The sequence below is a fragment of the Sciurus carolinensis genome, unplaced genomic scaffold (genome assembly GCF_902686445.1).
Source record: "Sciurus carolinensis unplaced genomic scaffold, mSciCar1.2, whole genome shotgun sequence".
NCBI lineage: Eukaryota > Metazoa > Chordata > Mammalia > Rodentia > Sciuridae > Sciurus > Sciurus carolinensis.
Genome location: NW_025920143.1, coordinates 821,684 through 846,037, shown reverse-complemented (window position 1 = coordinate 846,037; position 24,354 = coordinate 821,684). Strand labels below are relative to the sequence as shown.

The following is a 24,354-nucleotide window of genomic DNA, read 5'->3' as shown; positions in this document are numbered from 1 at the left end:
AATGAAATGATCTTCAAGCAAATACTTAGGGATATGAAAAATCCTGAATCAGAAATTCAAATTTTTCTTTTTTAAAAAGGAAGTGTACCAAAAAATAAGGAAGAAAGAAAGGAGGTAAATGACAGAAGGGGGAGAATGAAAACTGAACTCAAGGAAGAAGTGGAAAAAAAAGAACAGTTCCCTCAGAAATAAAATTAAAATTTCCAAGAACTCAAAGAAAAAATAGATCAAATGAAAATTGGTACATTGCAGAAAGCTGTGAAAATAACCAAAGAAAGAAAATAAAATTTATAAAAACAGCAAAACAGGTGATCAACAAATATATGAGAAAGTGCTCATCATTCCTAGTAATTAGAGAAATGAAAATTAAAACCACCATAAGATTTCATCTAACTCCAAGTAGAATGGCTATTATCAGGAACACAAGCAATAATAAGTGTTGGCATGGATGTGGGGAAAAAGGCACACTCAGACATTGCTGGTAGAGCTGCAAATGGTACAGCCACTCTAGAAAACAATATGGAGATTCCTCATAAAACTTGGAATAGACCCACCATTTAACCCAGCTATACCACTCCTCAGTTTATGCCCAAAGTACTTAAAATCAGCATACTACAATAATGCAGCCACGTTAATGTTTATAGTAGATCAGTTCACAATAGCTAGATTGTGAAATCAACCTAGATGCCCTTCAATAGATGAATGAATAAACAAATTGTGGTGTATATACACAATGGAATATTATTTGACCATAAAGAAGAATAAAATTATGACATTTGCAGGTAAATGAATGGACTTGGAGAATATCATGCTAAGTGAGATAAGCCAATCCCAATAAACCAAAACCAAATGCTTTTTTATGATAAGTGGATGATGATATATAACGAGGAAGGTGAAGGGGGGAAGAAGGAACTTTGGATGGTGTAGAGGAAAATGGGGTGGGAGGGAGTCAGGTACGGAAAGATAGTAGAATGAAACAGACAGTATTACCCTACGTATATGTATGATTACATGAATGGTGTGAAATCTACATTGTGTACAACCATAGAAATGAAAAGTTGTATCCTATTTATGTACAATGAATCAAAATGCAGTCTGTAAAAATTTAATATAGAAAAAGAGCAAAACAATATTTTTCAGTTGTTGAAAGGGAAGAAAGTTAAGGACTCTCTAACATGTATAATTGGAATCTCTGAAGAAACACAACAAAGGAATAGAACTTCAATCTAAAGTGAAACAAAGAAAACTTTGTGGAAGCAATAAAAAAAGAAGTCTCAAGGCTACATACTATCAGAGCCAATGAGTAATGAAAAAAATCAACTTGAAATGAGCAAGTCTGAAAATGATCCTGCCAAATTATTACAGACATTCTTGGGCTTTCTAGGCACAACTGAAAAAGCAATTTAAAGGTCAAACATTTAGATTTCCCTCAGATTCCAAGGAAAACATGCAAAGAAGACAACAATCAATACAGTAGTATTTTGAAGACATTCAGATGAAAAATGGTGAACCAAGGATTTAATATCCAGCCAAATTGTCCTACAAGTATCAAAGCTATAGGACCAAAAGAGCATTTAAAATTCAAGAACTCAGGAACTATTTGCACTCATGGGTCCTTCATGAATCCATAAGTGTATGAGCTTCACCTAATCAAGAGATGACTGTGGAAACTCCAACCAAAGGATTGATGCTTACTAGGTGGATGCTTACTAGGTTTAGAGTGGAGACTACAATAAAGATAAGGCATCAGCAGTCATTCACATCAGCCTGGATGTAGGGCTATTTGGTCACTTTTCTGGCATGGATAATATTTGTGTTTTTGTCTGTGCTTGCACGTGGTGATGGAGTGGTCTTGTTTGTGTCTTGGTCCATTATGGTCAGAGTGGGTTTGTCTGATGTTAGTGTTCCGGGAAAGATTTTATGTTCAACAGGACATGCAATGACAGCTGTGACCACGAGGCCAGCTCCTCAACACTGAGCCTGGTTTTCAGGGGCTTTTTTTCTCTTTCTCACCATGTACTCTATTTTGCAGTATAAGGTGTTGTGGAAACCTGGGGTTTATTCTAGTCCTGCATTTTAATAGGTGTTTAACTTGAGAAGACACATATGCCCTCAAAGTTTTGGTCTCCTTACATATAAGCCTTCATTTCCTTACATTTTTTTTTTGTAAATGGGAATAATAAAAACTAACTTGATGGTTTATTGAAAGGATGAAACAAAATGCACTGCACCTTTCAGATAATTAGTCTGATCTGATGAATGATAGATAATTTTTATACTGTTAAAATGTTATGTGATTAAATTTCAAATTTATAAAGGATGTTTGTCATAGCAGTTAGGGCATAAGGTGACCATGTGACACATATGGTTCTCAAGGTGATCTTAATCATAAGAGGGTATCACAGGTTCATACTGTGCACTGTGTCTCACAGGGAAGTTTGGAGTCTACTCTGTAGGAAGGGTGCCCCAAATATGCTCACCTTTCACATTTCTCTTTTTAATTCACTCTTCCCATTTCTACTACTCCAAAGATACATATCTTTGGGTTGTTATTCTTATTATCAAACTGAATGTACATTGGAATCACCTTGAGAATTTTTTAAACTGATAATCTGTATTCCCCTCCAGGGATTCCAACTTATTAATTTGCATTGAGGGTATATAGTCATTGCCATTAAAAAAATTCTCAACTAATTGTTATGGGCAGTAGATTTTGAGAACCATTTATATAGACAGCGTTTCTCCAACTTTAATTAAAGATTATGAATCATTTAGGGAAACTTGTTAAATGTAGTTTCTGATTTCAGAAGTCAAGGGCAGAATCTGGGAGTCTGCATTTCTAGTCAACTCTTAGATGATGTCATTACTGCTGGTCCAAGAACTTTACTTTGAGTAGCAAGGTCGGACACATCTCTTCTCACTTAGCCCTGTGGAATAGTCTATGAGTGTTTCAATGGTGTTTCAGGTGGGATCTTTCAATGGAAAATAAATAGAGAAGGAGAGAGGAATGTAGTCATGCAGACTTACGTTCCTACTGTCAAAAGAACACACTCAAGAGGTGGAATTTTCTGTGTGTGGTAAGGTTTGTTACTCAGGGTGACTGGACTGTATGTCTGTATCTATGAAAACCAAGTTCTTCCATTCCTGGTTGTGATGAGTTTCCTAAAACAAAGAACCTTAATCAGTTTCAATAACAGTAAATCTAGGTGGGGAAGGATCAAGATAAAATTTCAGGTTACATCGTTTCATGGTTCTGCACTATGCAATGTAACCTTGTTGTAAAGAGACAAAGCTTGACTTTCTACTCCCTGCTGATCCCATTTAAAGAGGGTTTATCTATAAAGAGTATGCACTCACTGCTTGGATGGAGAGGCAAAAGTATGTGACTTGCCTCCTAATTTCTTTGCATTGTATTTATGAAAGAAGTATTGGGCAAAGTCTTTGTAAACTTTAGGTTCTGTTTGTAAGAAAAGACTTGTTTATTTTTTTGGAGCATGGAAAGAAATATAGAACTATGGGTGACTATATCCATTTCAGTTTTTACCAGTTTCTTTTCTCACAGAAAAGCTTTATCCATTGATTATGGATAGAGTTTGCTAAGGCTGTATCTCTGAACTTTAGATGAAGATATTTGTTGTGTCCAGATCATCTTTAGTCCCCTCTGCTTGAAGAATTTATTAAATATTGCTTAAACATGCCTAGGAGAAGCATAGGCCTTGGTTTACTAGGTGAAACAGAAGAACCTAAGCACTGTAGATAACTATGGAAGGAGAGTTAAGAAAAAGAACATTAGGGTGTGATAAAAGGTGGATAAAGAAAGGTTATCACTGTAGTGGCTCATTTATGGCTGATGGCTATAGGGGAACCAGATAAATTCAGAGCTGATATGGTAAAGGGAGTTGGATTAGGGTAGTAGATTCTGGAAAGAAAATTAAGTGTCTTAGTCTCTCCTGCTGTCATTCCATTTTAACTCCTTTCCAGAGTAGTGGGACAGAGATGTTGAAGGGGAAGAAACTGTGCTAAAGAGAAGGTATGACTTTCTCAGGTTGGAGAAGGCAGAAACTATGAAAGTGAGGTTAGAACTTGACTGTTTGACCCAAGGACTCTTCTCACTAGCCTGTGCTGTAATATTTCAATAGAGTGTGAGTAATGGGCAATACATGTGACAGACTTATGTTGTACAAGGAATAACATTTGAGAATCTTAGGCTCAAGCTGGGCATGGCTTTTCCTCCTGCTAATTCCCCCTGAGATTGTGCAGATCAGTACACACACATGCACCCCCCCTGCATGGTCACTAGAAGGATATATTTTTCATTGAAAAGGCTTAGTGAATCTTAGCCTAATCTTACTGAAGAGTCAATTAGATGGATGAACTGTTCTGCTGAAGGGTGCTGAGAATGGAACCAGCATTCTCTTAGCAATAGCACAAGACTAGAGAAGGATAGAACCAAACAAATAATGAAACAGTTGAAGATGTATGATGCAAAAATGTTATCAGGTTTAACAGGGAGCATCACCCCATATATTTACAGTAAGGCTGGCCAAAAATCCATGTTTATCATTTTCCAAGATTTCAAAGTGCAGAAGCAATCTACCAGAAATTCATAATATTACATCATCTAATCAGACAGTAACTGCATTTTGTTCATGGTATACACTCACTGGTCCTATTGCACAGACTATATGGACAATTTTAATTACTATGAAAATGAGGATTGAAGCTTCAATCCTTTAAAATGGCTTAAAATATTTTTAGGACCTAAAATAAAGTAAAATTGGGTTAAAATTGAACCACAAGACCTGAATGAAATGAATATTAATCCTAATAGGTTTTATGCATTTGTGGAACATGATTTTCAAAGAAAATTTTATAAGGGAGACTAATAGTTTTAAAATGAAATGATCAAAGCAGCCTTGGTAAAGGCAGGGATGGGACCCTAACTTTTCACCTTTCCTTCTTACCTTCTTTTTTCCCTTTCCCAGTGCACCCTTTCCATTTGAATCTCATATGAACCTGTGCAAAGACTGACAAAGAACTCAGGAAATACCTGTTCTATCTCAGTCCTGTCATATAACAGTTTGAGAAACTGAGAAAAATCCTTGTTTATAATTACAGGACTAGTTAACAATTAAACCAAAACAGAGCTAAGATCTTTGATTCTCCACTCTAGGTTCATATGTCCTGCCATGGGATCTCCTTTGGGATAACAGCATTATTACCAAAGGAAATAGTTCTATTTTTACTTTTTTTATTGGTGCATTATAACTGTACATATGGTAGGATTAGTTGTTACATATTCATAGATGCACACATAAATTGGCCAAGATCATTTTCCATTATTTCCTCTTTTCTTCCTCCCCTGGCCCTTTTTCTAGTCTACTGAACTCCCTTTGATTTTCATGAAATCACCTACACCACCTTTTTTCCCCCATTTTTTTCTCTCTAGCTTCCACGTATGAGAAAACATATGACCACTGACATTTCTGAGTTTGGCTTCTTTTGCTTACTATAATGTCCTCAAGTTCCATCCATGTTCTTGCAAATGACATAATTTCATATTTCTTTTTGCCTTAATGAAACTCCATTGTGTGTGTGTGTGTGTGTGTGTGTGTGTGTATAACACATTATATTTATCCATTCATTCATTAATGCATACTTAGGCTGATTCTGTAGTTTGGCTATTATGAATTGGGCTGCTATCTATGTGGCATGCATTTATCACTATAGTATGATAACTTTAATTCTTTAGGATAAATACTGAGGAGTGGTATAGGTGGGTCATGTGGTGGTTCCTTGACTCATCTTTTGATGAACCTCCATACTGATTTCCACAGTAGTTGTACTAGTTGGCAAACCCACCATCAGTGTTACAGTGTTCCAAAGGAAAGAATTCTTAAAGACCAAATCCTCAAGTTTGCTTCATTTATAGGTCACTATTGATTTTGCCTTTTCAGATGTTCTGCCAACTCTATGACTGGTAGGGTGTGTGCCAGGCTAGCTCAGGCACAGGTAAGAGCCGACAGAGCCATAACCCAGGCCCCGGGAGTTGGGTAAAAGCAGGCTTGTGGCAAGAAATCTGCAAACTCATTTACTGCCAGCAAAACCATACATTTTATAGACTTTTAACCCAATCACAATATGCCATGGGGGATCAGACCACCAGACCCCTATACAGGTTCCCTTGGTAACACTAGGTAAATTTGGGGGCAGTTGTTTACATTCCTAGGTGGTCAGAATGGAATACTCCTCTCTATAAGTTTACACATTTGAGACATTAACTGCTGTGGGCCAAGAACTAGGATTTCTCCCAACATATGACTACTCTTTTTATTTATTTTTTTATAGTTCCATTTGTATCAAGTTCAAAAACAGGTCAATTATTTTACTGCTATAAATAGTAGATAAACTATACCTTTGGTAGGCAAGAGTAATGAGGAGTGGGGTTACAAAGAGTGTTACACCACCTGCAATTCCCCTCAGTGCTTGACAAGGATTCTGCTGAATAATAAAGGTCTTTGCAAAGTCTCATCTCATTGGGAATTCAGTTGGGGGCTTTCCTTCCTTGCTTGCTTAATACGTGTAGGTTTACTATTAATATTTTATGTATTTTCCCTGAAAACAGGGGTCTTAACAGAATAAGGGTTAAAAGATAAAAACCAGACTTCTAATGGAACAGTGATTTCAGATTTAGTCATTTGTAATGAAACTTTGAGTAACCAAGAATGTTATGAGAAAATACAAAAATAGATTTTAGCTGCTGACCCCCTGTTGACTACTCTCAGATGACCTGAAGTATGTATGCAAATAACCCCAACCCCATCAGGAATTATTAGCAGGAACAGAAGAAATAAAGAAAACAGAGTTCCTATAGTTAAAACACCTTATGGTGATGCTTATTTAATTAATGGAAAGTCTCCCAGAGGGATGCCTCTTAAGCCCCTGGATATAGACCCTCCTTTATCTCCCACAGGATATTTAGATGTAAAATCAGGACATTATAATCTGGTTTGAAGGTAAACATACAAGAGTGCAAGATATTCCATTTCTTAAAAATTAGGATTTACTAAATGCTGTAAATATTATTGGTCACCTGTCCCCCAGAGAAAAGTTCCTCAATGTTAAGTTCACACAGTATAAGATGATGTCATATTATTGTTAGCTTAAACTGTCTAGCACTTATTAACCACAGCAGTAGCCACACAACTGATATTTACTCAACCCTGCTGAACTTGCTTTAACCTTTATGATTAGTTAAGCAATATTAATATGTCTTATTGTATAGTTATAGGTTATCATGAGTAAGCAATTACTAAAAATAATTAGAATACTTCATTGCCTAGTCTAGTAATGATTATACAAGATATTTTTATTATTCTTCCTTGTGATCTTCTGGAAAAACATGTGTAACTGTCAACCTTTTAATATATAAAAAGCTGGCTGGGAAAAATAATATTTAGAACTTAGCATCCATTCCTTGAGTCTGGGTTGCTTTGTTCTCCACCGCACCAATGCCTGCTCCATCACCTGAGACCACTACAACCCCTGCTAGGGCTGGACCCTGGCAAAAAAGAGTTTGGGGGAACTAATAATTTGGTTATTGATTACAGATCTGTTCACTTTGTGAACATTCATGAAACTGAACCCTTATAATTTGTGTATATTTATAACTATATGCTCATACCTTAATAAAAATATCACTAAAAGCATATTTAATGACCTATTTATGCATGTGTAAAGAGAGAAGAACTGAGTATTTACTTAGGACATTTCACTTACCTTAACTGGGTAAAATTGTCATGTAAGAAACCAAAAAATTTTAAAAAATTAAGAATAAACAAGAAAAATTTTATAAAAAGGAAAAGAGAGACAGAAGTGGGGTGTCGATAGAAAAATGACCATGATTTCTGTTTATCTTGGGCTCCTGAAATCCAGAAGGAAATATTTAATAATCAGTTGGAAATACAGATTTGGAGATCAATAAATAGAGATCATGAGGTACACATTTCTGAATCAAACAGGTATACAGTACAGATCTACTGATCATCTTATTCATATGACTTCCTGGAAAATGTTGTGCCTTTTATCAGTATTGAATATGTCTTCATATCCTTCATATGGGTCCTGATGGAAAAAAAATGTTGGAGATCTACTGAACTGAAGGTTTTTACCATGACCCATTGGTATTTAGATGGAAAACAAAGTATCCAAAGAAACGTGGATTTGGACAGTTCATTTTCTAAGAGCTATAGAAGTAATGTGAATATATGCACACTGTAAATTGTAGTATTTTATTGACCTCACCTTTAAATCCTTTTCCATATCCAGGCAGACCTAATTTCCTATTTTAGCATTGATATTCTCACAGTCTTTTATATGCCCATTGTCAGTATCCTGGTTCTTAACACAGTATATTTCCTAACTGGTTTTTAGTGTTTAATATTTTGAATCTAATCCATCTTGAAAATTGCTGCTTATCATCATAAATCCAAATTGAATTGCAAGCATGAATAAATGAGAGAATACAATGCAAAGAATGATCTTTTATTAGAGATTCTAAATCATTATGACTTAAGTTCCTAAATAAACCATAGATTTTTATAAAGCTTTTATTTTCTCCATGAATAAATGTAACAAACTGTTATTGAAAATGTTAACCCAAGTGCTTACAAAGAATAAATGATATAGAATGAAGGATCCAATGATGATGTCTTTTTCTAACATTACAAATAATTTGTGACTATTTTGAAGTCATGTTTGATAGGTGAGGGTGTGTTCCATTATAAAGTGATTTATTCTCTTCCCAGTTGGTTCTGTAGGCTGGGTACTATACAGGGAAAGAATTGTTTCACTTCTCTGTTATGAAGTGATGAAGTGATTCAGCAGGATGTGAGCTTTGAACTTCATAAATGCAGTTTCTCTCTCTCTCTCTCTCTCTCTCTCTCTCTCTCTCTCTCTGTGTGTGTGTGTGTATGTGTGTGTGTGTGTGTGTGTAGGGTAGCCCTCAGTTTCTCTTCATTTCTCATTAAGTCACCAATCCTCATCTTTACATCTCTAGTCCCAAGCCTTCAATTCCCCTCATCTTAGTCTCAGAAGTGATGCTATTCCACAATTCTTGATGCTGGACTTTCTCTGGTGCAACAAGATGCTTGCTATTCCCTTTCTTTCCAGGGGATGTGTGAGTCTAAGAGAAGGGCACTTTTTCATATTGCCTTAGAGAAGGGGTAAGAAAAGAACAGGTGAAGAGGTCCCATAGCCTGTTAATAGTGACCCTGCCTTGACATGCCATCCACTGGGTCTAACTCATGAGGATAAATGCGCTGGGTGACTATAACTCACACTGCAAGTTTGAGACTACGGGGGGTGTGGCATGAAACTGGGTTTAGCTACAACTGTGAGCACAAGTGCCTGCAGTAAGCTGGTGGTCCTGTGTCTCTTCCAACCACACCAAGAGACTTGATGTATGATTGGATTTTAGTTGATATGAAAATATAATAATTATTAATTTGAAGAAATTCTCACTATAACCATAGAGTTATGAGTTGTTTCTCAAGAAATAGCTCTTATCTATAGAGCACATCTGTCTTTTTGATTTCTCCATCCTACCAAGTCTAAAACATATATAATAATAAAAAAGTGAATATTGATTATACTTCATTTGAGAGGTTGAAGAGGAAATTAATATCTTATTTGAATTAAAAGTGTTAATTTTAATTCACTTGAATTTCTCATAAGGAACATAAATTAAGGTGAAACTGAAACAACAGTTACTCAACCTCAGAAAAACATTTTTAATAGTAGATGTTATTTCACAAAATATACTCCCAGAAACAAATGGATATTTAAAAATTAATGGCTTGGAGGTTTTTTTTTAATATTTTAAATACTTCAATTTGAGAATCTATTAGCTACCTACCACAAAATATTTTAAAAACTCATATTATTGTTCCTCTATTTCTATTATCCTTTATCCTTTAGATTCTTGTGAATTATATTAATTTTCCAGTCAAGGTTTAGAATATTAATACTTATTCTTTAATTATAATTTCTCATTCAATTTATTTTATTTTTATTTTTCATTTTTTATTGCTATATATCAACTTCCTAGGTTGTGCTGGTAATAATACAGACCCATATGGAAATTTGTAAGGGTAGAAGTTATTCCATGTAAATCACTCATGGCAGTACCTAGCCCTGTTAGCTATTTTCATTTTCTGTGGTACAGATGACCAATATCAAATACAAGATGTAGCCACATGCTATAATGGAATCATTATCAGAAAAGTCTTATTCTTTTTTTTAATTTATTTATTTTATTATAAACAAATGGGATACATGTTGTTTCTCTATTTGTACATGGACTCAAGGCATACCATTTGTGTAATCATAAATTTACATAGGGTAATGTTGTTTGATTCATTCTGTTATTTTTCCCTTCCCCCATCCCTCCCGCCCCTCTTTTCCCTCTATACAGTCCTTCCTTCCTCCATTCTTACCACCCTCCTTATCCCTAACCCTAAACCTAACCCTAACCCTAACACTAACCCCTCCCAACCCCCATTATATGTCCTCATCCGCTTATCAGTGAGTTCATTTGTCCTTTAGTTTTTTGAGATTGGCTTATCTCACTTAGCATGATATTCTCCAATTTCATCCATTTGCCTGCAAATGCCATAATTTTATCATTCTTCATGGTGGAGTAATATTCCATTGTATATATATGCCACAGTTTCTTCATCCATTCATCAACTGAAGGGCATCTAGGTTGGTTCCACAATCTGGCTATGGTGAATTGAGCAGCAATGAACAATGATGTGGCTGCATCTCTATAGTATGCTGATTTTAAGTCCTTTGGGTATAGGCCAAGGAGTGGGATAGCTGGGTCAAATGGTGTTTCCATTCCAAGTTTTCTGAGGAATCTCCATACTGCTTTCCAGAGTGGCTGCACTAATTTGCAACACCACCAGCAATGTATGACTGTACATTTTTCCCCAGATCCTCGCCAACACCTATTGTTGCTTGTGTTCTTGATAATCGCCATTATAATTGGGGTGAGATGAAATCTTAGGGTAGTTTTTGATTTGCATTTCTCTTATTACTAGAGAGAGATGTTGAACATTTTTTCATATATCTGTTGATTGCTTGTACATCTTCTTCTGTGAAGTGTCTGTTCATTTCCTTAGCCCATTGGTTAATTGGATTATTTGTATTCTTGGTGCAGAGTTTTTTGAGTTCTTTATAGATTCTGGAAATTAGTGCTCTATCTGAAGTATGATTGGCAAAGATATTCTCCCACTCTGTAGGCTCTCTCTTCACATTACTGATAGTTTCCTTTGCTGAGAGAAAGCTTTTTAGTTTGAATCTATCCCAGTTGTTGATTCTTGCTTTTATTTCTTGTGCTATGGGAGTCCTGTTAAGGAAGTCTGATCCTAAGCAAACAAGTTGAAGATTTGGACCTACTTTTTCTTCAATAAGATGCAGGGTCTCTGGTCTGATTCCGAGGTCCTTGATACATTTTGAGTTGAGTTTTGTGTAGGGTGAGAGATAGGGGTTTAATTTCATTCTGTTGCATATGGTTTTCCAGTTTTCCCAGCACCATTTGTTGAAGAGGCTATCTATAAAATTCTTATTCTTATATTTTTTTGGACTTGAAAACTCATCTTCTCCAAGTTAGAACTTACCTTTCTCTTTCTTCACAAAGTATGTTTTACTCACAATGGTTCTTCAGAAAATTAACTAAGATTTTAGGCCACTCCTTAGTTTAATTGAGCCAGTGTTGAGGACCTCATCTGGTGAACATATGGTGGTACTCTATACGCTATCATTTGCCATCTATTTCATGTTTTATAATTCTCTTTATCATATCAAAAACCACAGCTGGGGACTTCTTTTTGATAGAGATGAGAAGTTATGATTAATTGATTCTATAAACTCTTATCAAGCATCTACAATAATTCCTTTTTTATCAGCAATTTCACTTTCTACAATCTCAGGTGCCTATGGTCAATTGCAGTCCAAAAATATTAAGTAGAAAATTCCAGAAATGAACTATTCATAACATATAAATTGTGCGTTGTTATGAGTAAATGTGAAGAAATCGTGATCTATCCTGCTCCATCCTGCATGGGTCTGGAATTATCTTGTGGTCCAGCATATCTGTATTTTATAGGCTACTGACCCATTTGTGACTTAGCTGCTTCAGTTATTGGATTAACTGCTGTTGTATATTGCAGTGCTTGTGTTCAAGTGACTCTTACGTAGTAGTCTAATGCTACACGTCAATACTGACAGCATTTTCATCATTTCATTTCATTGCATAGACATTGTATTATCTCACATCACTAAAACAATAAGAAGGGGGAGTATGGGACAATTAGATATTATGAGAGACACATACACATAGAGAGCTAGCTCACATTCACATAACTTTTATTGCAGTATATTGTTGCAATTATCCTGTTTTATTATTAGCTATTGTTCATCTCTTTGTGTCTAACTTATAAATGGAACTTCATCATAGGCATATGTGTATAGAGAAAACATAGTGTACAGGGTTTGGCTCTATTTGCAGTTTCAGAATGTATCCCCATGAATAAGGTTGTACTACTTGTACTATGTGAAAAAAAAAGCTTTTAAAACACTGCAGACTACTATAATGAAGAATAAATTCAGCAAAATGTCTGGAGAATGGGCAATAACTTACTGCCTGTTATATGGTTAAACTTAGTGAAATCTCATATATTTATCAAGTGAGCTGAGCACAATGTAGGCTAAGAATAAGGTTACTGGGTGGAGCTCCAAACAGCAAAGTCTGTGCTCCTGTAAAAGAGATGTAGCAGTACTTCTTTAAGATAATTAACACAGAGAACTGAGATTTGCTTCAGATCTCACTGTCCTGAGCCAAATGGGAACATCCCAAATGCTCCTCAATACAGGGATACTAGAAGATGATGACCTAATTGTAGAGATAAAAATAGAAGACCATTTGTTAAATTTGAAGCAGAAATTTACCTGAAATTTAATTTCAAGAATTTATAGAGGACTGTATATTAAATTTGTACAAAAGCCCTGGAATCTGGATCAGGAATAACCTGTAGCTTGGACCTGATTCAGGTAGGAGGGGAAGTCCTGCCAGAGGGTTGGGGCCTTGGAGGGTCATTATGAGTCTCTTTGCTTATTTCCAGTTCCTTGTATATGAGTTACTGTATTCAGGTTACTGTCTGGCAGGTTGGTTGTACTTTTGGAATAAGTTCTTTTGAACTTTATCTGAATTCTATTTACTCAGGTTCCAAATTGCTCTGGGCGACATCTGCTTGTCACCAGTAAAACCAAAAGGACAGCAAGGTAGATTGCCTTGCACAGGGCAGACTAGTAATTGCAGCTTGAATTTTGTTTTGTTTTTGGAAGGATCCAGGTGTCCAGCATTTTATCTCACAAAAGAACCTTAATAATTGTGGGAATGGTGGCAGACAAGATGGCCTAGTGGGCAGACTTGCTCACCAGATGTGTTATTCCTGTGCTATTGAAATAGTGCTTCCCATGGAAGCATTACACATCAGGAATTCTCTGCTGCTCCAAGAACCCCAGCAACTTCCAATAGGAGCACAACTAGAGACATAGAGACTTCTAAGCATCAAAGAGACACATTTCACCCTGGAAATTCAGATCTCAACAGGGAGTACTCAAGCCATGTGAATGTAAATCATTCCCCAGAAAAGACTTTCTTCTTGTGAAACCAAATTTTCCAGAGCTGGAATTTGTTGGCTGGTTGGTGAATCTCTGGCTTGAAAGGATTGACATTTTTAAAAACTCTGCACATGTAGAATGTAAGCTCGGTTGTGTAGAATCTGACTTTAACTGTCTCCCCTCTCAAAATCAACCTTCCTTGTTGAATATATACTCAAACCAGAGTCAGATGTGGGAAAAACAGGGCTTAAGTAAAAGTGCTAAGGTCTCCTTTACATAGAGACCATAGTTTGTGGGTAGAACTTAGTTCCTGGTGACACTAGGGACAATAAGAGGCAGGAGACAAACCAACCAAGGATTCAGGTAGGGGCTTAGAGAAAGTTCCATCTGTTAAAATTATCAAAGGAGATGGGAAGGGTTTTATCAGAAGGAATAAAGTCCAGTAACCAGAATTGATTGAAATTAGGGATCCAGAGAAAAATAAAAGCATTTTTCCCTCCTTTAGGTTCCAGGTAAATACATTTTCAGGTATAGCATACAGTAGGTACTATTTTTAATAGGCAAAAGTAGAGCATATAGCATATAGCAGGCAAGAAGGAATGACTGAATAAGACTTCTTGGACTTAGAATATTTAAGTACTTAAAGTACTTGTTTTTAACCACAGCTAGATCCAACACTGGACTCTTGCAGAACTGCCTTGATTCTTGAATTCTGACTTGGATCTATTCTCAGGGCATTGGAAACAGATTGACCGTGACCCACTGTCTTGAGATGTTGTAAGGTAATTGGTGGAGGCTCAGAGACACTTGACTTCAGTAAACTTGATTGCTTTAGAAAGCTTTCCCTCTTCCCCTGGTCTGCCACCTTCAAGAATAAGCAAGCAAAATTCCTTTATTAGGGTGGAAATAATTGGTTCTGGGACTAGTCTGGAAGAAACATCTGAACCTATCCCTGGACAAGTCAGGAAACTAGTTGAAAGTAACTACAACTGGCAAAGAAAACATTTCTAGAACATGGGCTTACCCTAGGGGTTTGTAGTGCAACCTCAGTGAGAACAAAATAATAGAAATCCAAGGATGGGGAGGACCAGTTAGGACTCATAAAGGCTCTGAAGAGACAATATTATTGGTTTGGAGCATATAGTCAGACTTTACTGATTCCAGAGAGAATTAGTACAGAATTTCAGTACTTGGGGAGTTTAAGACAAACCTGGAGACAAAGTAAGGCTAGGTGAACATGTTTCTATGCAAGCAGATATCTGAAGGTTTCCTTGATTCTAGAAATGTCTGCCCACTGAGTAACCAGCACACACAAGTACAGATGTTGAATATCTTGCCACGTGGGCACATGTGTTTATGAAATATTTATCTGCTCATATGTAGCCTTCTTTGATAATGAGGATGAGGAACAGGTATAATGATGTACACAACTGAGTTTGGAAGTGGAAACTAGATCACAACTGGGTTCTTTTGTACTCTTCTGGCAAGCTACCAGTATTCTCAGGTATTCCACTCTACTTCATTCAATTCGACTTGATTCCATTCCATTGCATTTCACTCCACCCCATTCCATATCATTTTGTTTCAATTTAGTTTGTCTCATGGCTGGAACCCTGTGGAGTAGTCCAATGATAAAGGGAAAATTGTTGGTTCACCAGAAGTTCCCATAAAAAGTGTTTCATGAAGGTCAAATCTTTTGAGTACTTAAAACAAAAGTTCCACTTGAATCTTGTGTTATCACCTGAAAATGTTCAAAACATTTGTAAGAAATTTCTTTACTTTTATTCAAACTAAGTTTCCCCAAGATACTTGACAACAAAAACATTTTAAAAATTTAGAATATACTTGTCGTGGCTTGTGTAATTATTTTAGTGGAACCTGTAGGATTGTTATATGTGGTGGCTGGTTGGGTGATCTAGAACTGGTTCCCAAATTTAAGTGTCCAGGTAGATTGGCACTTTTAGTACAAACTGGGTACCACTGGCATCTTATAAATATTGAAGACCAGGTGTAGAAATTGATCATGTAAATGGACTCAGATTCTAGTAATTACTCTAGGGATTTAGGTGAGGTATGAAAGGGAAAACTTTGAAGGGAGAAGATGCAATTTTTTTGTATTGCTTGGTTTGAAGTTTCCAGGACAACCAAAATTAGCTACTGAAAATAGTTCTCAGCTTTTTAAAAATCAGAGAACATATATCTGAAGATATTCAAATGAAAACTCATGTCTATAGCTATCTCTGAACTTTTCCAGTGATCCCATCCAGGATTCTGACTCTTACGCTCTGGACAAAATACTTAGTTCTTGAATATTTGAAGACACTAAAACACAGGCCAGGCCTCAATCTTGTGGTGTCTAGACTAGGAACATAAAAGCCAGCAATTCTACAAAGGGTTGCTGATGTACCTTACAGGAATTTGGTTATTTCAGTGCCTTGTGTGTTATCTAAGTCAGACTAAGAGACCTTTCATAAACATGGCTGGCTTCAATATTCCAGATAAACATGCAGCCATAAGAAAGGTAACACAGGGAACCAGGATAGTAGTTGACTTATGGTTGGAGCTGATGGTAGAGAGAAGCCTATGTCAGAGTGAGGACAGAGCATCTATGCTCTTTTTGCAGTTCGTATTAAGATCTAGAAGAAAGCTTGCTCTCATCAGAAAGACCTGGTGTCGGAGCATGAGAAAACAGCTGTGAAGATTGTTTCAAACTGGTTGCAAGTTCTCTGGATGGAGCTGAGACTGCATCCTCGATCCCAGAACCACAATTAAAACAGTGGCTCATTCTTGGAGAACAAGTGAAATTTAAACAATGGACCAAAGCAACTGACTGCCTCTCATCCTCAAATAGTCTATGGCCAGGATTGGGTCTGGGTGTTAGTTGAAGGGCTCAACTTTGATGTTGGTTTTGTGGTTATAGATGAAAAATTTTGAGTATAGTAGGTAGGGGCTCATCAATTTATACTGATCTAATTGCTCACTGCTTACCCTTATAATGGATTAATGTTAGAAATCAATATAAAGACATAATTAGAATTAAATAATGGTGTTTGAAAATATTCCAGATTCCATTGATATTATACCATAAATATGTCAGCATCCCCCAGAACAATTAAACAGAAACACCCACAAATATCCAACAGTATTAGATTCAAAGTGTGATATGATACTGTTTATGGCATTTTCCACATTTCTAATACACTATAGGAGTATATTCATTATTCTATTTCTATTTAATTAAAGTTTTAAAGTTTTTTAAAAATCATTTATTTCCTAGTTATGGAACAATTTTTTTAAAAACTTACTTTTTCATAAAAAAACACATTTTCATTCTTATTCTACCTTTCCTTCCTTCTTTTCTGTTTCCCTTAAATGTTTATTCTTCTGGAACGGGCTTCTCATTAAGTTTTATTTTATACTGTTTGTGGTTTCTGCATCATAGGATCCTTGTGCCTCAGTGATTTCTTTCTTTTTAATTTTTTTCTATTTTTCAACAAGGTTGTGTACGATTTTCTCTCCTTTCCTATAAGGTAAGTAGGGTGAATGGAACTTCCACTTTATAGACAAAGGATCTGAGAGAGAGAGGCAAACAAAGATTTATCAAAAGACTTCTGTGATATGTGGAAAAAATTTCCATGGAGAGTTTTCAAAATCTCAAAAATCACAGGGTTAATCCTGTACTCAGAGATTCTCTGGTGTTGATTGATATTTGGGCAACTGGGATTTTCTCTTGCATGTTTAGTTTTGAGAACCCCCTCCCCAAAATATATTCCATCTGTGTGACCTCATTTATCACAGCCAGGCAACACTGTAATCAAATTCACCTTCTTAATAGCACAGTATCTGCTTGGCCACACAGATAATGATCCAGGAAGATAGAGTTTTAAATTAACCTTGTGGGAAGCAGTTGTTAACCATCACCTGCCAAGCAAACAGGAGGAAACTGGACACTCTTTTGATATGTTTGGAGGTGACAAAAAATGACCCTTTTAGTCTATAACTCTTTTAGGGAGTGTATTTGAATATGAGCACAACTTGAGGCCATCAGATTGAGATTATGAGCACTTACTATCATTTCTTCTATAGTAGTTTAATGAATCTTGTCACATGGCATAATAAATCTACATTACCTGAAATCTAACTGTATATTTATTCCACAATTTGTAGATAAATAAGGTAGGTCAGAGCCCTGGTTAATGCCTGCGATTTCTCCCACATATAATTTTTTGTTGGTTATTTTGTTCATTATATGGGAGAAACAGTATCAAGTTTTCATCCATCACATATGAATGCTTTCCTTGGGTTGGGGGTGTCCATTTTATATCCAAGTCTCAGTACAGCAGGGAAGCAAATAGTCTCACACAGGTTATGATTATCTATTCTTTAGGTGAAAAACATGGTAGAAAACTAATCTCCTCCACACAAAAGATGATGTGATTATCTGGGAGTTTAGAGACCATGCTTTCGGGAAAAAAGAGGTAAGCCATGGGATTTTGATGTGTCCGAGCCTGGGGAGAAGAACCAATTGTTAACATGAAATACTGTAGTGGTTGAACCAGGGTTGATCCGCAGAGGTTTTGTGGCTGTCTCTAATTGGGTTTCCCAAAAGTAGACCTTGAGACAAGATCTTGGGTCCAAATATTCACTTGGGAGGTGATTCCAGGAAGAATGGTGTGGGGAGTAGAGAAGTGAGACAATTAAATTGTGTGTTTATGAGTGGGTCACAACACTGGGCAGTGGGGTCACTCCTGCTGGGCACCCTCTGTGTTTCCAAGAAGCCAGGGAATTTAATTCCAAGCTTTTATTGCACCATAAGGACAAAGAGGTACATATTGCTGTTGCATGTTTGAGAACTGTGGGGGCTTCAGGTGTCCTCTAGGGTGTGTTGAAATCTTCTGCTTTCATTAGGAAGTCCTTATAGCTTAGACTACTCTGGGATGTACTCTGACATGCCTGACAGATCTCTTAGATACTTAGCTCACTACAGAATTGAGGATGGTGAAATGCTCAACTTGTTCAAATATTTGTACACTACTGATAATCTCAACAATTAACAGATGATTTTGGCATTCGTTAATTTGTATATATTTATTTTTTTAAAAAATCTTGAACTTATTTCATCCTTTTACATTTGTTTGTGTGCTTTGGAAAGTAATGAGTATGTATGTGTGTGCATGTGTGTGTGTGTGTGTGTGTGTGTGTGTGTGTGTGCATGCACTTGTGTACTTGACAATATGCTTAAACCTTAGTCACTAAAGGAAAATTGGTTGGATATGTGCATGGGTATGTGATATAAAACACCATGCTCATTGACAGGAACTTAAGATGAAATGGCAAACATCCTCGTTAGAAAATTGCCCTTCTGCTCAATGTGATATGTATAGTATGGAGTATTTTCTTGAAATGGAGTTGAGCTTAATGTAGATGCTGGATGGGAACCATGTGCTTTTCTTGGAACTTTTATTTTCCCTTTAAGTCCTTCTTACTGAGTGGTCTGTGTGTTAAAATTAGGAACAGAAAAGTTGACTGCACCAAGCCTCCCTGTATTGGAATGCCTTTGGTAATGATCATGAACAGTGAGAGCCAGTGTGGGCAACTGTGTTAAAGACAAAGTCTTTTCCCCACATGACCTGGGGGAAGGACAGATGACCTTACACAGCAAAAGCTTGAGAAAGGAAGTGAGCATGCTGCTGAAAGTTAGTTGGGATGAGAATCTCAGAGAGCCATTTGTGTCAAGTCTGGGCCGAGTTTGTAAAAATATGAGAGAAGTGTCAGAATTAATCAGTCATAAACTCTACATTTTCAAATAAACCATAGACAAAAAATTGATTTATCATTTTTTGCTATTTATCATTATAGTATGATTTGGCAGTTTAAGAGCCTAGTGATTTTAGACTGTGCTGATATGAAGGCAATGGATTTTTTTTTTTTTTTTGCCACTTGGACATATTTTCAGTGGACTTGGAGGAGTTTCAGTCTGAAGAAATGCATAGTTCAAATAGCCAGTATGGTCTGAATATATTAAAATGTATATGGTATTGTTGTCACTTTAAGGTATTCTATTTTTCTTTTTTTTCCCCAAGCAATCAAAAGGTGTTTATTTTTTATAGAAAGATCTGTAAAAAATATTTTTTTTCAAACAGCTTTACTTTCATAGAGAAACCGTTCTATAGAGGTTGACCAAGATTTTAATATTTTAAATTGTACCATCATTAAATAAGGTGGGACACCATATGAATTTCATTGCACTGGAAGAAATGCAAAGCATTTTTTAATATAAAGTATACAGAGCATTGTAGTCAACTACAGCTGTGTTACAGCTATGTGTTCTTTTGGATTTGGTCCAAAGGAACCTGAGTCTGTTTCCAGAAAGAATGAAAAATGTTACAGACACTTGATCAGTTACTCCTCACTTAAGAATGCACGAAAAAGGCATTCCTTGTAGATCCCACTGAATCCAGTTTCCCAACACTGATACTTTCCTTTTTCCTTTCCCCCACCTCAGTTCACATTAGGTTCCAGGTTCTTGAAACACAGGCATTCAGATTTTCTTCAGAAACACACGTCCCATGGTCAGATGAACTACCCAGTTTTCCAGTAAGTTGTCACCTCTTCTGTTCCCAGATCTCTGCCATATTTAGGTCCAAATATTTAAGACCTTTTAAAGCTTGAAGATTTCCAGTGTAAAAAGCTACATCAGCTGTGTCCAACCCATTTTGAGGTCCTCCATCATTTATCATATTTAAGTGAGATAACTGCTTTTTCAAGTGAAGTTTATAACTTGTATTAATTCTTAAAAATAACATCTGTATTTGTTCTTCTGGAAGAAGATCAAATATAGCTTCATGCATTTTTGCCATTTGCTTACAAATATTCCTGAAACAGGCAGAAGGAAGGGGATCTTTCACTTCATGCTTTGATAATAGCTTGTCAAATAGGCTATCCATTATCACTACATGTTTAGCTGATATTTCAGCAATGTGGTCATGGTAATCTTTAGTGATATGATCAAAATGCCTAAACATGTTATATTGCTTAGGTGGTAGTTGAGCTTCAAAATGAGACCAGATCACAGTAATGTAGTGCACAATTAATTGCAAACATCATGTAGAAGAGCCAAATTTTTTGTAGTTATTGTTTTTAGTCCAACAACTTGCAACGCACCAGCTTCAAGAACTAACTGGCAACTTCTTGAATTGAAGTACTTCAATAAATCTGACAGATGAGTAAGCATGTCAGTAGTAACAAATGGGATGTTATCCACACACTGGCAATATTCAAGGATAACTCTTATTAATAGCAATACAGTTCCAACAACTGTATATTGTTGTCCCTCGACAATGAGAACTTCAGCTGGTTTTCTTTCTTCCCCTGATTTTTTTTCAGGTAAAGCAATCTTTCCATCTGATACAGAATCAACAATATCCTGAAATTCTGCAGGAATATCAGCTTGTTTCCAGCGCTCATTGTCTAAGACAAGGCTGAGCTTGGTTTTTCTCTCTTCATGAAATCTATTTACAAATTTATTAGCTTGGCTTTGAAGTGCTCCAAGTAATGATGTACGTTTTCTTCCACTGATATGTTCTGTCTCTAAAATGAATGTTTCCATTAATCTAGAAAGTGTAATGAATTCCATGGAATTTAATTTCTCAAGAAAACCATCCTTTGCTCTTGACATGAGAAATTTGATGGCTCGATCATGACATACATCTGAGGCACTATACAGTAACTCTTGGATATTATTTGCCAGCTTCCCCAGTTCTAAGTCAGTTAATTTCATGTCTTCACTAACTATAATATCCACACCTCCTGGAGTAGCAGATGATGATGTCCATTCTTTGCTAGATGAAGAATCAGTAGTACATTCTGGTTCAGATACCGAATCACTGCTGCAGGGCTCCCTATTTGGAGACGCATTTCTTTGTGAGGTAGCATCAACTACTATAGGTGTTAACTCGCCCTCACTGAATGCATCACTTATAAACATGACTTCATGGATTAAATAAGCCAACTCTGTGTCCAATGAATTATCTTTTGTAGCATTATTCTGCTGTGAAATCTCCTCCAATTCTTGAGTCCTTTGGTTTTTGTCAAGAACTGAGAGAACAACATTGTGAATGATATTCAATGTTGCCTTAACTCTCTGTAGGAAAAATTTAAACTTAGGAAAAATATTCTTCAACAGATCAAACCACTGAGGAAAATTCAACATTCTCATCTGATCTTCAAGCTTCATAACATCTGTGTCTATTTCTTCTATTTGTGAAACTTTATTAATCACACACTGCTTAATGATATTCTTTGCTGTAATAATCATTTCTTCACCATAGATTTCTAAAAAATTAAGTTTTCTTTGTTTTAAAGTCCCAATACAAGAGATACTAGTCTTTCCTCTTCAAAAATTTGACAGTCATCTTCCAGTGGTCTATTTAAGTCACTGTGAGAGTAAGTAGAAAATTCTGCAACCATCATTTTATCTATCAGTTTTTCTAATTCACAAAGTTGTGATCCCAAATGCCTTTTCTTGAAGGAACTTTGAGGAAGCTGCATCATGATTTCCTTTTCCACCAGCAGTATTAAAATGAGACCATGGTAAAACTGAATTAAAAGTTAAGGAATCATCCAAGGCAAAATCTGGTTTCATAAAAATCTTAGGTACTTGCTCCAGATCTGTCCTGGATTTATCATGAGTATGTAAAAGAGTCCTGCCAAAGGTATCTTTAGGAGAACTCTCCTAAATATTCTTGCATCTCTCATGCATCTTCTCTCTCTGAAAGATTTCCTGTTGATATACTGTAAAATGTCCCTTGTTGATCTGTGGGAGGTAGAATGAAGGTATGACTTCGGTGTCCACAAAGTCCAATCCCCATGTTTTTGTGAAGAAGTCAGATTCTCTTTTTGCTAATCTAGGATCATTTAGGGGTGCTAGGAGATTTACTTTGGAATTATATACAGTCCATCTATTTTGATCTGTAACTAGAGATGGGATAACACATAAACTATCTGAATCACCTGTGGGTTCCTTGGGACATACATCTGGCAGTGACTGCACAGGTAGAATGTGTTTTGTTGGATCTCTTTTATAAAGAAAACATCACTGCTGCTTCCTTGAGGCACTGGTGAAGAACTGTGGCTTGAAGCCATTGCATAAAATCACCACTCAACTGTGGTCCCAGGCAGCCGCCCCAGAGCAAGGACTAGTGCATCGCCGCCTCCGGCCCTCCACGTTGAACCGAGGCTGCTGCTCCGCCGCCGCAGCCACCCGGAGCCCAGCCGGGCCGAACCCGGCTTTCCGCCTCCGCCTCGCGCCTGCTGGCCTGTCGGCCAAGGGAATCACAGGTCCGCCCTCTCGAGCCCAGCTGCGCTCCGGAGTAAGATGCAGCAGCTACGTCTCCCTCACGTCTCTCCCGGGTGTCCTGTCAGCCAGCAGTTTCCCCCGGGTCCGCAGCACCGCCTCCGCCGCTCCTGCCCCCGCCTCTCCCACATCCCCTGCCTCCAGGGGAGCCGCCGCTGCCGTGCAGCGACCACTGCCCCTGGGGCTTCTGATTCCAGCTGCACTGCTTCTCCTCACCCCGCCGGCCCGGCCCAGCAGGGTCGGGGAGACCCCGTCGGAGGCTGCCGCGAGGCCGCCGCAGCCCCCAGCCCACAATCCATGGCGCGCCTCGGCCGGGGCGGGAGGACCGTGATCCCGACCCCACGGAGCACCTGAGCCTTGGTGAGGGGCCGGCGTGCCCTCCACGGGCGCAGCCGCGTTCCCCCTGGGCAGGAAATACCCCGCGCGGCTCCTCTGCGCCTGCTCTGCGCCTCCTCTAATAGTACTACAGGCAAAGACAAAAATCCAGAGAAAATTTAATACATGAAATATGTTAATCATATATGGAAGATTAAAATTTGTTAGAGAATTAGCAAATATTTCATGCAGCTTCTACCTTGGGCTATGGGAACAAGAGGAGGACCTAGGTTTAGGACAAGATTGGAGGAGGGACTCTGCAAAACTGGATCTAAAGGGATGTGATGAGAATAGTTTTTAGCATGTAGGGCAAGAATAAATGCATAAAACCATAGTATTAAAGGCTGGAATCCAAAATCACTGCTAGGTGAGAAAGCAATGGTAGGTAATGTGGATTGGAATAGAAAACCAACAGAAAAACTTCCTCCAACTTCCCATCATTCAGTCTTCCTCTAGCACCCCTTACTTGTCCATACTAGCAAAGATCAGGTAGCAACACTGAAATGGTCTGCAGAGCTCCAACCCCAGCATCCACACCAGCCTTTTGAAGGTGACCTTAGAGGTGAAACACTACAACCTAATAATCACTGTGCATACATAGTGGATTGAACACTTTGAAATTGCCATTGCACTTTTAAAGTATTTTAATTCTATAAAACTATTTTTTCAATCCACAATTTTTTATGAGGCAAAAATACATGTGAAATCATCTTGTATATAATCAAAATATATTCGTGTGTTCATAAAGTCTTACATCATTGAGTATCTAAATATAAACACATTATCAAACATATTTAAGGTAGAAGAAGACATTTCTACACCTAATTAAGTTAAAGGCAGCTGGTACTCTTCTCTGAGATAGAAATCTACCAGACTTCACCCTATATATAAGTAGCACTCAACCTGGGACCTGATGATACTCACCCTGACATGATTTT

At 37.2% G+C, this 24,354-nt stretch overlaps 1 pseudogene; it reads right to left on the bottom strand.

The window, feature by feature from the left end:
- Nucleotides 1-20,258: 20,258 nt before the first annotated feature.
- LOC124974335 (vacuolar protein sorting-associated protein 54-like) lies at nucleotides 20,259-22,830 on the bottom strand (annotated as a pseudogene).
- Between the last annotated feature and the right edge of the window lie 1,524 nt (nucleotides 22,831-24,354).